This window comes from Suricata suricatta, chromosome 15, assembly GCF_006229205.1.
Source record: "Suricata suricatta isolate VVHF042 chromosome 15, meerkat_22Aug2017_6uvM2_HiC, whole genome shotgun sequence".
NCBI lineage: Eukaryota > Metazoa > Chordata > Mammalia > Carnivora > Herpestidae > Suricata > Suricata suricatta.
This window is the reverse complement of record NC_043714.1, coordinates 40,991,474-41,007,643: the sequence shown is the minus strand read 5'-3', so window position 1 is coordinate 41,007,643 and position 16,170 is coordinate 40,991,474. Positions and strand designations below refer to the sequence as shown.

General features: G+C 45.4%; 1 long non-coding RNA gene across 3 annotated transcripts; it reads right to left on the bottom strand.

The window, feature by feature from the left end:
• Positions 1-4,551: 4,551 nt before the first annotated feature.
• LOC115279296 lies at positions 4,552-15,854 on the bottom strand. 3 transcript variants are annotated; one of them, XR_003903344.1, is made up of 5 exons: positions 15,758-15,854; positions 12,510-12,767; positions 11,594-11,757; positions 5,209-5,485; positions 4,552-4,861 (listed from the first exon to the last, which is right to left on the bottom strand). It is a non-coding gene; the product is annotated as an uncharacterized LOC115279296 (long non-coding RNA). The 3 variants fall into 3 exon arrangements; XR_003903345.1 differs by having other exon boundaries at positions 5,424-5,485; XR_003903346.1 differs by lacking the exons at positions 4,552-4,861; positions 5,209-5,485 and adding an exon at positions 10,693-10,778.
• Positions 15,855-16,170: the final 316 nt, after the last annotated feature.

The window sequence follows — 16,170 nt, the reverse complement described above, 5'->3', positions numbered from 1 at the left end:
GATCCAGTTTCCCCAGTTTCAACAGATAGGAAATCATACCTGCCCTGAAAAGTCTGAAATCTCAGGCTGCTTGCAGTTTATCTGATGTGTTTAGAAAGCCACATGGTAGTTGGGACTGAATAGGTTCAGTTTCACAGCATGTCAATAAACGTGACCCCAAAATTCATGGCACAAAAATGTGTCAACATTTTTCCAGGAAAGAGGGCCTGGCACAAGTGGGTAGATTACTTTAATTCAGGATAGTAAAGTTCTTCTTGAAAGAATGCATAACTATCTTATAATCTGTATCTATTAGGATTATGGCCAGCTGATAGAAACAGACAACAGAAATGAAAGTGACTTCAGTAATATAGTTTATTTTCTCTCATATAAAATAAGTCCAGATGCCTAGAATAAGTTCAGAGCTCAACTACAGGCCTCCAACTCCAAGGCCCAAGATGGCTTCTAGAGCACCAGCCATCACATCTGCATTCTAAGTAGGAGAAAAAGGAAGAGGGGGAGGGAAAAAAGAATGCTTCCTGATGGGATCCATTTTATTTAAAGGAGCCCCACACGATGACTTCATTTACTCTTACTGGCCATCCTTAGTTGCGAGGGAAGCTGTGCTATGTATTATTCTAGCTGCTGCTTAGAATATCTTGGACAGGCAACAGGTAGGCTCTGTGTGTCATCTTTTAAGGGCAGCCTCTGAAGCTTAGGTGAAAAGAATATTGCTCTGTCACCTAGACATGACCACATTTGAATCCTGGCCTCCATCGCCTTCTAGCTGTGTGACAATGAGTAATTCATTTTGATTTTCTGGATCTGTTTCTTTAGCCATAAAAACGAAGATACTAATCCTACCAGATGGGGCTGTTATAAGAAGTAGTGAAACAACTCATGTAAAGCGCTCAGCACAGTGCCTGACATTTGAACAGTAGGAGTTCGATAAATGTTAGTGCCCTTTTTCTTTCCTGTACGTTGAATGTAATATTTACCTGCATAGACACTTTGACCACCAGCTCCAAGGCTTGGGCCCATAGAGCAGATTCTCTGACAGAATGCCTGAGAGGGTGGCAATCATGTTTTTATCATCAGAAGCATGGCGGCAAGGGAAACAGTGAGAGTGGGCGTGCAGCCCTAGCCTTCTCTGCTAGGTGTTTTACAAAAATCATCTCATTTAACCCCCACTGGTCAGACCCCTTTGTCCTCTGCCTAGATCTTTGGGTCTCTTACCATAACGACACTGCCAATCCTTTGCACCTGGGACTCGCATCAGACGTTGTCTAAGGGCTCTTGGGGACACTTTGCCCACAGTGCACAGTGCCCAGGTGCCTGGAGTTTACCTCCCTTCATGACCCTCAGCCCCTCGGCATCTGGTGCAGGTACATGAAAGCCCAGTTTCCTGGCGAGCAGGACAAACTGACACACAACATCCTCCCAAGTGCCCCGGGGGAAACCATCTCCTGCTTGACTTTCCTCTGTGCCTGCCTGCTTCAACTCTCTTAGCGGGAAGGTGCCCTAACTACATCACCTGTACATGAAGCTTCCTCTCAGTTTCTGCTTCGGGGGCGGGGGGGGGTCTGACCGAAGATACACCCCAAAGCCCTCGAGGCAGATCTATTAGTAAATCCTTTCCCATTTTACAGAAGGGAAAGTCAGTGTTTAGACGGGTCAAGCAATTTGCCTGAGGTCACACAACCAGTAAGGTGGCAGAACTGTGATTTGAATTCAGGTCTTCCCAGCAGCACCCTAACGTCCTACCTTCCAGCTGCATGTCTTCTCTGCATGGTGACCCAGAACCTGCAGGGAGAAAGCACCAAGGCATCTGGTGTGTCGAATTCCCCCTCCAACTTGCTGGTAAGGTGGGGGTTTGTCTCCAAAGGATATTGGTGAGGACTGCTAAGTTAAATTCTCAGTGAAGGGTCCTCAAGGGTGTCCTGAAACCCTGATTCTTCTGATTGAGGTTTGACTCTCTTCAGTTAGGAGAAGGAGCCAGGGAGCTCCTGGAGAGGACGTGGTGTGCATCTGCCTGGCCAGCCGGAGTAGCACGTCCAGCCTGGCCGTCTGAGGGGCACAGAGGCCGTGGCATTCAGGCCTCTGAGCCAGGTCCTGCCACATCCTCTCTCAGGGCAAATAGCTTGGCATGCCAGTTCAACTCTGCCCAGAAAATTTGGCTCACTTGTCACTGTATTGTTTCCAAGCCATATTGGCTTTATCGCTGAAAGAGCGACACCCTGGGCCTTCCCATTTCCAAAGGGCTTACAAAGTCATTCTTTCTTTCCCTTTGGCTTAAGAAGACTGACAACACCATTTCCATTGAGGGAGTTTGGGAATTAATTAAATTAGCAATAATAACTCAATTATTATAAAAAGTCCTTATCTGAGAATGATTGATAAAAGTGGGTGGGGTTGGACAGAAGGCCAAATGTACAAACCAAACCACACATACTGTAAAATCTTGGTTTGTGATTTTGCCTAAAAAATTCAATTTGTTCTAAAAGCTTTTATAAAAGTAAGTTAAACTTTAATAATGACTGTCAGTTAACTTTTAAAGAATAAATAAAACAAACTTCCGTGTGAAAACTTGCCAACAAAATTAACCTGAATGCTAATACTAAATACTAAGTTCCTCACATCTAACTTTTGTAGCATGCTCCCCAGAAGAGTAATTTTCACAAAATACTCTGCAGGAAGCCAGTTTTTCTGATCTCATACGTAGAGGCAAGGCCTCCCACCATCAGATGGAGATGGCCATCTAGTCCCACTCAACCCCCCACTCAATTTCTGCTTGAGCACCGACCCCCAAAGCGCCTGACTGACTGATATCAGGAGTGACTTACCTTCCTGTGCTAAAAATGTGTGAATTGTACCGTGTGAAAAAACTTGCTATAGGAGTTTCTTCTTTTATGATTATAGGGACAAATGTTACATTTCCCGAGAAAATCTGTTTTTCTTCCCCTTGAGAAAACAAGCTATTGACCCCTGCTCTTGCCTTTGCTATGCTAAACACTTTGCCTTGTATTTGTATGCTAAGATCTCTTCCTTCCCCATATGATAAACATCTAGTCACCTACTTCAATCTCTATTGGTAAAGATTATGCAGGAGTCTTCCACCAATCTATGTTCTGGGAAAATTTTACATACCAAAGAATTTGTTACCAAAACTCATTCTCTAAGGCAATTGCCACTTCTGTTTTGTACACCATACACTTTTTTCAATAAATAAAGCTGATCCTCCTGTCAGTGCAGAGATGCCTGCCTGCTGATCAGAAAGAACCTCCTGGCTCTCTCATTCCCTTCCCTCTTCGCTGGTTCCCATCTCATTCATGCCGACACCGTCCATCCTTCAGGGGAACCCTGGACCTGCTGGAGCTGGACTCTGGCAATATTCAAGTGTTTTATCATTTTCTCCAAGAGCCGCTTTAAAATCTTTCTTTTTAAAATTGTTTTCTTTGAAGCAACACTGACTTTGCTCTTCCCTCTTAATTTGGAAATCAGCTATCTCTGTCTTACTCTTTGGTCAGTGCTTAGCTGACTGAATCGAGCATTCTCCAACATCGCTTTCACTGGCCTCATGAAATCCCTCACTTTCTACACGATTTGCAATTTTATTCTGCCACCCATTTGCCTTGTGTTTGCAAATATGGTCAGACATTGTAGAGGTCCGACCATCAGGAAGGGGCAGGCTTCCGTTTTTGGCAAGAAAGCACATTAATTAATTGTAAGGAGGTCTGGAGTGGAGCCCAATATCATATGTACTATACTTGAGCAGGGAATATTTCTGTGCTATGAAACCTTTTGCTTTCTGGTACCAGGTCATATACTTCAGGCACTTGTATATGAATATTCCAGTAACAGGGCCTTCCCTATGTATCTGTACAGTGTTTCAAAATTTATGAAGCACTTTAACATTTCATTTGACCTTCATAGCTGCCAGGTTGAGGAACCATCATTTTCTGGATGACCTTTCTGAGAGTCATAAAGGTTAAGTGACTTGCCCAAGGTCCCACGGGGGCTTGAGAAGCAGAGTCAGGGCTGGACCGAAAGTCTGTGTTTTTTGGTGCTTTTTCTGGAAGTTCTTCATCTAGGCACCTAGCAGAACAACTGTAGACCCTGAATGGAGGCCTAGAATACACAGGCCCCCGAAGGGACCCCCTAATTCTGTCTCGGTTTGTTCTGCTTAGCCAGGAGGCCTGTGGGAGGCAGAATCTGATGCATACCGCTCCTCAGACCTAGCTCCGTATCTAGGTTAAAAAGCCCCATTAGTGAAGCTCATTTCTAAACTTCGCCAAAACCAAAGTGAACTCGGCTACTCGCAGAAGAGCTGCCATGGGCAAGAGACTCTCTCTCTGGTCCAGAACTGCCATTTGGCTCACCTTGGCAACATCCTCTCAATTAGGGTCAACAACCCCCTTAATTATGCACGATTCCTTAAGCAACGAGGTAATGCTTCATTCATCAGAATTTTATCTCCTAGTTATACCACGAAGAGTCCCTTCGGTCTACTCTACTCAAATTATCAACAAGAATAAATCTGAGAGTTCAATATTACTGCAGAGCCATCCATTCATTAGGGCTCGTTTTATTAGTCTCCTGCAGCTTGGAACTGCCAGGAAGTGGGCAGTTTGCTGCCAGCGAAGGCTGAAATGTTACAATCAGCCTTGCAGGCAAAATAGCCCCGTGGGCTCTGAGGCATGCCAGGAGGGGCGGGGTGGCCCTCGGGAGTGTCCTGTCTCTCTCTAATCGCTTCTAGCAGGCAAAACACACTCCCTCCCGTTTCATTCCAAGGATGCGACCAGAGAGGTCAAGGACTCCCAAGAATCATCCAGTTTCTTTCTCTTCTTCTAAAGCACTGGCTCCCACATACCAGCCTTGGACCCTAGAGGACAGAGGGGTTATTGCAGCAGTGTGGGCAGCCATGAGTGCGTCCAGCACTGTGTGCACCACTAGGTTTTTAAATGTTTCCAGATGCCTCTGGGATAAATGCAATAAAAATTCATTTAAGAGCTATGGCCTTTACAGTAGTTGCATCAACAGCTTTTTTGGGGGCATCTTCTCAGCCTCCGATGACTCTTTCTTTTTGGAGAACTAAATTCTTTCTCCCAGTAGAAACTGGCTCCTGGGCCCGTGTTCTGTATCATCTGAGCCCTCTTCTTCCCAGTCATGGCCACCTGGACCGAGGCCAGTGCCTTAGCTCTGCTTACCTGACCAGAACTTGGAACTTACCCTTCTAGAACCTGGCACTGGGATTCATAGATAGCCTTTGGGTGCAAGTGACTGGCAGAGGTGATGTGCAACTGCTTGCTGTGAAGCAGCAGCGCCTTCCTGGGTTTAGTGTGGAAAGCGGGCATGGGGGATGGGTGGGGGGTGGGGAGAAGGGCTTCAAACATATGGAGAGAAGCAGAAACCCAGGCTCCCAGCAGCCGCAGTGGGATCCTGACCACATTCTGGCTCCAGCTGTTTTCTTCCCAGAGGTGTGCATATTCTGGCGACCTCAGAAATCCTGCCAGGGCATGAAAGCTGATTAAGGTGACTTCAGCCAAGGAAACTACGACAAAATAGCAACTTCTGGATAATCTATGAATACTAAATATGTAGATACCAAATAAAACTTACGTGGGAATTGTTATATATTTTTATTTTTATGTATTATAATGATTCCTTCTTTCTTTAAATAAATTTTTAAAGTTTATTTATTTTGAGAGAGACAGAGAGGAAAAGAGAGAAGCCCAAGCGGGTTCTGCAGGGTCAGAACTCAAGCAGCGGCTCGAACTCAAGAAACCATGAGACATGGCCTGAGCTGAAATCAAGTCAGGTGCTTAACTGACTGAGCCACCCAGGCGCCCCTCTTAACTGCTTCATAAGAATGTTTTAGAAAGAAGATGTCCTCTGCTTTACCTGAAAATGTTCTGCAGACGGAGATGCATAACTTACAGAAGTAACGCTTGTGCAAAGCACTCGGCCTGACATTCTCCAGAGACTTTGTGCTTAGCAAAGGGTAGCAACTGTTTTCTTCACTACCCAGAGACTTCTGATGGGTCCTCGAAATGCGCAGGTCCGGAAGCACCTTTCTGAAGTCTGTTCTAGATGAAGGATGCATACAACTTGAGTGTGTCCCCCTCATCCCGAAGACCTTTGCAGTCCTTTTGTACTCTCCTGCTTGTAGGAGCAGGAAGGAGGAACACGCGCTGGGATGGGGTGTAGGTGTGAGCTGGCCTCACAAGCATCACATGGTGAACACAAGGAGTTAAAAATTCCCAGGCTCTATCCCAGGCCCGCTGACTGGAGGCTCCAGGGGAGGAATGTGAGCGGCTGCATCCTTAACAATGTCCCCAGGTGATTCCCCTCACTGAGGGAGTGTGGGAAACACTGATCTGGGGGGATAATACATCTCTAAGTGGACCAACCACAGGTCTGAAGAGATGTCTTAGGTCCAGAAAATCCTATCGTAATAAAACATATGGGTTAAAACATCTTGGGTTTTTTTCCCCCCACAATTACCCAGCATTTAATTGCCCACCTTCTTTCTCCCTAACAGCACCGAGCTTTTCATTGCCTTTTCTTCTTCCTCATAAAGCCCCAGTACTCCTGGGAAGCTGACCCCATGCCCAGGTCCAGGGACCAATCAGTACATTCCATTTCCTGGTTCACGTGTGGACACCTGACCCAAGGTGGACTAATCAAGGGGGAATTTCAGGATTGGCGCTTGGAAGGGATGGCATGCTCTAAGGATGCAAGACCTGGAACCACAGTAGCTATTGTGCCACCATGAGGGAAATAGCTTTCAGATGGCTCTGTGATCCCCTGGAAAGCAGAGGAGAAAACAGAAAAGAACTCAAGTCCTTTTGGCATTATTAAGGTGTCAAAGCTCAACTTAACCCTGCACTGTCTGTGGGGGTCAAGGAGCCATCCCCTTCACTCTCCCAGTGCTTTGTCATGCTTCTGACGTCCTGCTATCTTATCTAGTTGTTTATGGGACTCCAATCCTCTCTCAGAGGAGCTTTATTGTTTTGTTTGGTTACATTTATTTCATGTGTTGATGCATATTGGTGAAGGCGTGAAATCCTCAGGTGATCCCTAAGCAAGATGGAGTGGATTTGAATTTCAGCAAGACGGATTTATGTTAGAAACAAGGAAAACTTCTTCTCTTGAACATTATGAGGTATTTAAAGGGATCAACCAGGGAGGTTTAAAGACCTTCCTATTTTGCAGATTAAAAACAAACAAAAAAAGCACATTTTGTAGGACAATTTCAGTGTTGACCTGCAGAGCAGGGGAGGGATAGATTAATTTTCCTCACTTAGGAGCTCTTCTCCATGATTTCATAAAGCCGTCCAAACTTTATTCTGGATGAGATTCCTGATTTCCCTTATGAAATCCATCATCCAGGCTCTCCCAGAGCCGCTCAAATGACACTTCGGGAACATTCCCAGGGGCAGACCCGCCCCATGCCTCTCCCGGGCCGGCCGCTGAGGGATGAAAGGGCTCCTTTTCTCCCTCGCTGTGGCCCACCAGATGTGTCACTTGGCCAGCAAGGAATATTTTTATTGCAAAGTATGCCGTTTCCACTGACGGCAATTCCCAAACCGTTAAGACAAAAACAGAAGAGAAGATCATATTCTGGTTTGTTTGATTTTTCTGATGTGGACTTGACAAGGCAGGCATTACTTCAGGGCCTTAAATCTCTCCCACCAAACGGTCCTACATCATCTGAAGCCTGCCCATTTATACAATGAAGACAGCGGTGGTGCAGTGGAGATGACTTTGCAAGGGAAAAGATTTCTTTTCTTTCTTTCTTTCTTTCTTTCTTTCTTTCTTTCTTTCTTTCTTTCTTTCTTTCTTTCTTTCTTTTCTTTCTTTCTCTTCCTTCCTTCCTTCCTTCCTTCCTTCCTTCCTTCCTTCCTTCCTTCCTTCCTTCCTTCCTTCCTTCCCTTCCCCTTCCCTTTCCCTTCTTTACCCCTTCCCTATCCTTCTTCCCCCTCCCTTCCCCCTCCCCCTCCCCTCTCACTTCCCCCCTCCCCTTCCCCCCCTCCCCTTCCCCTTTTCTCTACTGCACAAGGACCAGAGTGCGGTTAGCATGCTGGCGAGGCCGCCCTCAGGGCCCAGCTGAGAACGTTCACTCATGTTGTTGCTCGCTTACCACCCTAGCACGGGCAGTCGGAGTTGAACCAGACACCATCCAGGCCACTAACAAACTCTGGGCCTCAGAATGGAGTCCCAGAGGCAGCCCTGGAGGCCGTGAGGATGCGAGCAGAGCCCTGGCGGTGTGGCGGGGCCAGGCTCCTGACACCAGCCTGCTTGGCTCTTGGTGGACGTGGTTAGCTGAGTAAGATGGAAGATAACTCTTGTGTGGGAGTTAAAGCTATGGCCTCGTAGGTCCGACTCTGCTGGTTTTTTACCCTAAGCCAGTCACTGAGTTTTCCTGAGGTTGTTGCCTTAGCCCAGCAGCGCTTATAAAGCCCCCTCACAGAGTGCCTGAAAGCGCTTCATAAACCACATCGTGTCACCGCAGATGAGCCGCCCAGTGAGGCCAGCAGGGAACAGAATCAAGATGTGTCACCATGAAGAGAACGTGGGCCGAGGGGTGAGGCGCTGAGCTCAGGGAGAGATCAAGTGCATCTCTGTGACACCAAGGGCCACTCTTCAGGACCACAGACTGTGGCGGGTCTCTCCTGGCCACTCAAGTTGGCAGAAAAATGCAGGTTTTCCTGGATGTTGGGATCAACCGTCTCTAGGGATGGGTGTCAAGAATCAAAATTATAATTCCACAACCCGGTCTAAAGAAAAGACCCAGTTTGTCTGCTTGGGGTGGTTTTTTCCACTCTCTGAAAGCTCAGTCGTATTTGACAAACCTGGCTGTGTCACCATGGAGACGTGAACCAGCTGGAGTTTTCTCCATTGGGCAGGACAAGGTAGGGATGGAGGATGCTGACTCCAGAGGCTGGGCCGATTTCAGACACACCACGAAGGCCTTGATTTCTCACTTCCTCGCTTCCTTGCTTGCCCCACATTTTTTAGGGTGTGGCCCTGCTCATTAGCTACACAATTCCTTTAATGAGGATAATAGCTTTCATTCCCTAATTTACTCTAATGGCTAAGATTCCATTGTCCCAGGGGGAGACAAAAGGGTGACTTTTATACAGAGATATAAATGCATGTGACATCCTTCGAGAAGGGTCTTGGTAGCTGGAAGCTGTGAGAAGAGGGCTCCAAAGTTCTCAGTGTTTGGAAACCTGGGGAAGCCCCCCCCCCCCCCCCCCCCCGCTCCCAACCTCAGCCCACCACAGAGCATGTTGGGAGCAGAATGGCCGCTGTGAACATGTTGGTCTCTTCACAGTTTTCCCCAGGGCTGTGCCATTAATGTACTTGAAATTTGTGGCAGGCACGTGTCTTCTGTCAGAAGATTGGAGTGGTGGGGCTAGGATCTTGGTTTTCAAAATGGGAAAAAATATGCAAATTTTGGGAAATCCTGGGTTTACTGTTCATTGTTGCCTAATTTTGGAAAGGATTATTTGGTAGAGATTTGTGAGGACCTTTCAAAAGAAAGTAGTGCTCATGACTTACGAGCCAAGCAAGGCTCAGTTAGGAATTTATAGCCTATAACTCATCTCCTCCAGGCAAGTGCTGAGTGCAAGAGAGGCAATGAGCACGCATTTGTTAAGTGAAATGAAGGCAGATGTGAGGTGGTCTATAGTAATAAAAAAATATATCCTAAATGGATAATTGGACTTAAAGAAAGATAATGGAGGAATAGAAAAAAATATAGATTAAAAAGAAAGAGAATGACAAATAACTATTTTAGTATCTAGGGGATTAAAAGACTGTAAATGAACCTGAAGTTTAGTTCCAAGAGTCCTGGAAACTAAAGCAAAAGAGTGATTGTTAGACATCTTACTCTCTCCGTGTTTGGAAAAAAAAGTAGAAAGAAAGAAAGAAAAGAAAAGCAAAATGAAACATAGATTCACACCCAAATAGATGTTTTTAACTTTTTTTCCCCTGGCATTAAATTCTACATGAAATTTATTGCATGAAAATTATATTTTACAAGGAATCACAAGCAATGCAATATGTTTCAAAGGATACAGAAACATTCTTCAAATAGACCCTTTAATACTGATTCTCTATAAAAGCTAAGGACTTCATATTGAATCATAACTCAGTTAAGACATTTTTGCAGGGAACTATTAAAATTGAGGCCAAGTAAATATGTTTAGAGACACTAAAGGAAATAAAGTGTCCGTTCATGCCACCCTCTCAAGTCATCGATGTAAGGATGGAGATCTACGTGATATAACACTAACTGATAGCAGACATGTCCATATTCTGTGCCTGTGATGAGGGAGGGAGCTAAATGCTTTAGATACCAGACATGCGGAAGCAAATTTAATATCGTGTTCCAAAATCTTAGGCATCTGATAAAAATTCTCACCCAGAGAGGCAATGTGGTATCGAAAATAAGAGGCCAGAATATAGTGCAGATAGACTGGGGTTTCAAAACTTGACTCAGAATCACTATGTGACCACCTATCTAGGCTACCTAATGTTTCTCAGCCTTGGGATTCTATTTGCTGAAATGTGGATAATATGCCTTACTTTGAAGATTGAGTGAAAATTAGATGCCATTGTGCATTAGTTTCTATTAGTTTCAGCTACAAGTAGCAAAACCCCACAAATAGCAGTGACTTAAATAACATAGAAATTTATTTCTTACTTGTGTTCTAGACCAAGGACCAGGCTCCTTATAGCTTGCTGCTCTAACCACATAGTCCAAAATGGCTGCTGGAGCTCCAGTATCACTTTTACATTCCAGCAGGCAGGCAGGAAGAAGAAAGTGAGACGAGCAAACCACTACCTTTAAAAAGTCATTTTGATTTATATCCCTCTGGCCAGAATTTTATCACATGGCCTTGCCCAATGTCAAGAAAAACTGAGAAATGCCATCTTAACTTAAGGCAGCCCAGTGCCAGATTTAACCCCCCAAAATATAGGACACCCAATTAAATTTGAATTTGGGATAAATAATGAATACTTTTTTAGCATACTCTGAGACATACTTTTAGTATGAAAATTTACCTTGTTTATATAGAGTTCAAATTTAACAGAGTTCTATACTTCATCCGGCACTCTAGCCCAGTTAAAAATCAAAGGTGTTATTACTGAGGTGGGGGTGAAGAGTGACAGGTGGGGACAGCCAGCAGTCTCTGCCACAGGCCTGTGTGAAGGTATATTTCACAGAGTGGGTCTCCAGGAAATGTCTGTTCTCTCTCCCCTTTCCCTGTGAGGCAAGGCTGGAGGATAGTCTCAAGGGTCACTTCAAGTAGAGACAAATTTGAGCCAAATCTGTTTCCGAGGCTAGTCTGAGCATGTGTACCTGGTTAAGACCCGAGAGATCTGTGCCCTATGCATGAGAGAGACAGTTTTGGCCTGAAAACTAACAAAGCACTGCTCTTTTTAGTCACAAAAACTCTTGGTCTCATCTCTGCATAGTTCATTTCTGAGCCCATCTGTAAGTCGGGGGACAGGCCAACTGAGGTGGGTGCAAGTGGTGAAGGAGAGGCCTGCAGGGGAGGGTGGGGGTAGGGGTGGGGGGGGGCATCGATCTGTGGCTTACCTGCCAGCCCGCCCTAACTGCGAACGTTTTCACTTCAGTGTAGCTGGTGTGAGATTTTTCCCTCTGGCTGTAGTCAACCGAACGTTTCGGCTTCTTCTCGAGGTCACCTTGAGTTCCTGATCACAAAGCCCTGTCATCGGTGTAATGGAGGAAGTCTCCCAGTGCTGTGGCAGAGAAAGCATGAGTTTATTTCAGTTAATAATAGGAGTAAATTATGTGGGTTTGAGGTAAAACAAAGTGGAGATAGGACATAGTTTTGCTATGCAGCACTTGGAATTGGAATCTGCTTTGTCCAAAGAGCATTCTTGCCAGCAATGTTGTGTTGTGGACTCTGGTGAAGGTTACGTGCTTGTGCCCTTACTTCAAGAAGGGCACGATGGCTCCATACTTGGGTGTTCCTGTTGGCACCAGCCTCTGAACTGGTCCTACTGCTGCCACTCTCCTTGCCCTTTATCTGTGACTCCATTCTCTACAGAGTAGCAAGAGTGATCATTCTAGAACATACCTCAGTGCAAACTACCTGAGACCTCCAGTGGCTTCTTGTTCTAGACTAAGTTCCTTGTCAAGCTGAAAAGGCCCTACCCAGCCTGGCTCTCTTTTGATTCTTTGACCACACTGTAGTAGGTCAAAAGGTGGCTTCTAAAATTTTGTATGTCCACATGCTCATCCCTGGAACCTGTGAGTATTACTCTGTATGGGAAAATACGTGATTACGAATCTTGACAGGAGAAAGATCTCCTGCACTATCCAGATGGGCCCTAAATGTAATCATGAGTATCCTTATAAAACAGAAACACAGAGACCAGGAGGAGGCGATGTGACCACAGAGGTAAAGATGGAGGTGATGTACACAGAAGCTGAAGAACAGTGGAGCTACAGGGAGCTGGGAGAGGCAATGGGTGAATTTGGACGTTACCTTCCAGAAATGTGACAGAATACATTTCTGTTATCTCAAGCCCCCAAGTGTATGGTCATTTGTTACAGGAGCCACTGGAAACGAAGGCACCTGCCATGATGATGACAAATCTACTGGTTCTTGTCATTTGAGGGTCAGCTTGAATGCCACCTCCTCAGATGTGCCTTCCCTGACTGCCTTGTCTCAGGATGGCTCTGTTGACTCCTCATTTATTCTTTGGGTGTTCCCAGAAGGAGGGAGTGATCAAGCAGTTGCATACTAGTACAAGGGGAAGAAAGATAATTGTTGAGAATTGAGGATATGAGGGGAGCAGAGACTAGTTCATGCTAACGGACTATAGGGCTTGTGCCCTCTCTCACCAAGTGGTACTGCCCCTCAACAGTGTGAAATAATTACTGCCAAACGCCTGTGTGCCAGCATAGGATATATTCTTTTGTCCCCTAATATACTTACAGAATTGCAGGGACCCTTGCTGCATTTTACCCCTCTTACCTTCCTCTCCAGCAGTCTCATCCCTCCTGGTGAGCTTGTACACAGGGGCGGAGGAAGCAGAGATGGGAAATGATCACTCATTTCCACCCACCCGCCATAGCCATTCTGAAGGATGGAGATAACAAGCCAGGGCTGATGACTGTTAAACAATCAACACTGATGGTCCATAAGGTGCATAATTGGACATGGACTTACACCTTGGTCTGCTATTTAGCAGCGGTGATTACATGCATGTTATCAATGTGTTTGATCTGTGTATTTTCCTCTTTGCTTCAGCAGCTCACCCTAATTATTCTGAAGAAACAATGTTCCTGATCTGGGTTCCTTATAGATGACTGATAGAGCCACTTGTTCAATTTTGGCATTCATATGTCAGAGTTAACAGATGTGTTGCAGAAATCAAGCTCAGAAGAATGGCAAATTAGGCCCATATATTTTGTAAGATAAGAGGCCACAAGATGGTCTTGGGAGTAGTCTCAGGGATAACTCAGAAGTTATGAGTTACAGGTATGCAGAGCTGACCCATTATCTTCAGAGACCAGTATTTTTAACTAGAGGACACAGATCTTAGTGGCACATTAAATATGGCCACAAATCCTTTGACTCTCTTCCCATGGAGAGATGAGATCCAATTTATCTCTCTTTGAATCTGAGCTGGCCATAGTGTCTTGCTTAACTAATGAAATCCAATGAAAGTGATGTTCTGTGATTTTTTTTGAGTAGGCTTAACACCCCGTGTGGAGCCCCATGCAGGGCTTGAACTTACAACCCTGAGATCAAGACCTAGAGCTGAGATCAAGAGTCAGAGGCTTACTGGACTAAGCCATCCAGGTGCCCCGATGTTTTGAGATTTATGAGGGTAGGTCATAAGAAGTGTGGTAGTTTCTGCCTAGGGCTTTTGGAATGCTCATTCTCAGGATGATCCATCTTAGAAGCAGGTTCCATGCTGTCAGAAACCATGGCTATATATAGGGGAGCTAATCAAGCTTGCAGCTCGCAGACAGAATCAGCTGCTGGCTGTTGGGTGAGCCATCTTGAACATCCACACAGCCAAGGCATCATAAAATTACCTCCCAGCTGACATCTGACTGCCATTGTAGGAGAAACCCCACCTGAGAACCACCCAGCTGAGCTCAGTCAGCCCATAAAGCCATGACAATTATTAAACTGTGGTTTAAAGCCACTAAATTTTGGATGACTTTCTATGCAGCCACAGATAATTAGAGCATAAGTTGGTCCCTGGAAGAGGAGCAATGTGGTGCCAAAAACTGAAATCATGGGACATCGGCTTTGGGACCAAGCAGGAAGTTGTTCTTAAAGGTTAGAAAAAGGCATCCCCCATTTTGTCATGATGGATAATTCCATACACCGTTGCTTGTGGTAATGTGAAAAATGGGAATGTACCTATGAGATAGCAGATATGGCTAGGGAGACATCTGGGCAGAATGTTCAAAGTGACTCCTGGTTTCTTTCAGGCTGGTATGATAAGGTATGGATATAGAGCCCCAAACTGACTGTTTTGTTTTAAGCAAACTTAGTTGAAATGCACAGAGCAGACTTGCTGAGTTTAGGAGTAAAGCTCTTTCTCATTCCCAGCCATCTCGTAAGACACGGTATGAAGATATTGATCATCTCAAAGGTAAGGCTATAAGATACTAGTTAAGCTTTAAAAGTTTTAAGACAATGGCTCATAGACAGTCTCAACTGGACAGAAAAATTTTGAAGAAATCTGGGGGTATTCCCATAACACCTGACTCTCAGCCCAAGGCAGAAAGTGGCCTGTCTCTGAGACAGAAAGATCTAAAGGAACATCACACTGATGTTCAGTGCATCATCATGTGGATGTGTTTGGCAGAGTTTTATTATTCACTATTCATCTAGGCATTTGCTCATTCGACAACTATTTATTGCATAATCTTGTGTGCTAGACTCTCTGCTATGCTCTGGAGTCCCATGATGCATAAGAGACAGTCTCTTCCTGAGGGGCTCATAATCTAGACAGAAGAGAAACAGGAACTATAACCCCAGGGTGAGTCCCACAGTAGAAGTGATGTGGGAGTGCAGAGGAAGGGCCCCAATCCTGGCATCACATCTGCTCAACCTTGTGACAAAGTTCTAAAAGGAGCAGTGAGTGGGGTATGAGTTGTGTTCTGGAAAAAAGGACAGGCTTGGGACTGACAAAATGTGAGCTGCAGGCAGAGGCCACAAACAGAGCAGAGAACTGGAGGACAAGCCCCCACTGGCCTCCTGGAAGCCATTGACCGACTCCAAGCTCAGCTCCTGGAATCTGGTGGGTCTATTCCAAGCCTCCCATGGGACCTACAGAGAGGGAACATCTCTCACGGGCATGGATATAAAGCAAAGCATCTCAACTATGTCTTTTTGGCTCCAAGGATGACTTCTGTGTGGGCGAATCTTTTCTTCATCACTCTATTATAGTTTTTTATTGTCCATGCTCTAAAGCATTAAAAAAACAAGAAGCTAAAATAAATTTCCACAGAGTTCAAAATGGCAGACTGTGATGAGAGCCAATGTCCTTTTCTTTCCAGTGTTGGTTTCCAATGTCTGCAAAGTGATCTCACACATACTTGGTGAAGCTATGATGCCCCCACCCCCATCTTCTCCTTCTTCCACCTCCCCCAGTTCCCACCCACTGAGGTTCTCAACGACTTCAGCTGTGGTCAAAGGCTAAGACCTGGGGTGAAGTCTACCCTGGACACCCTTTAGAGCTTGGCTGAGAGACTTTACTTGCATACCTGTTTGGAAGTTGATTGAATGCCCGCATGATTAAGGACTCAAGATGACATTTTTGTGAGTGATGGTATAGAGCTCTCTCCTTCCTTACCCAGCTGATTGTCTAGCCTGAGTCAGGAACTTATTTTTCTCTGGCGTCATAATACAACGTGGGCCAGCAGCCACGGCCAAGTACAATCTGGATGTAAGCTTCATCAGCACCCGTTGGTGACAGTTCCTGGAGGGCAGGAACCAGACCCTGTTTCCCCGTTTTCCAGCCCCTAGCCAGCTCTCTGGCACCTGTTTGTAGGTTTCATCCTGGGCATTACCCAGGCAGACAGCCCTCAGATCTACCTTATGATGAGGAGGATTCTTCTATAGCCAAAGAATAAAGATGATAATGGTAATAAAAGAGACCAATACTATTTATTGAGCC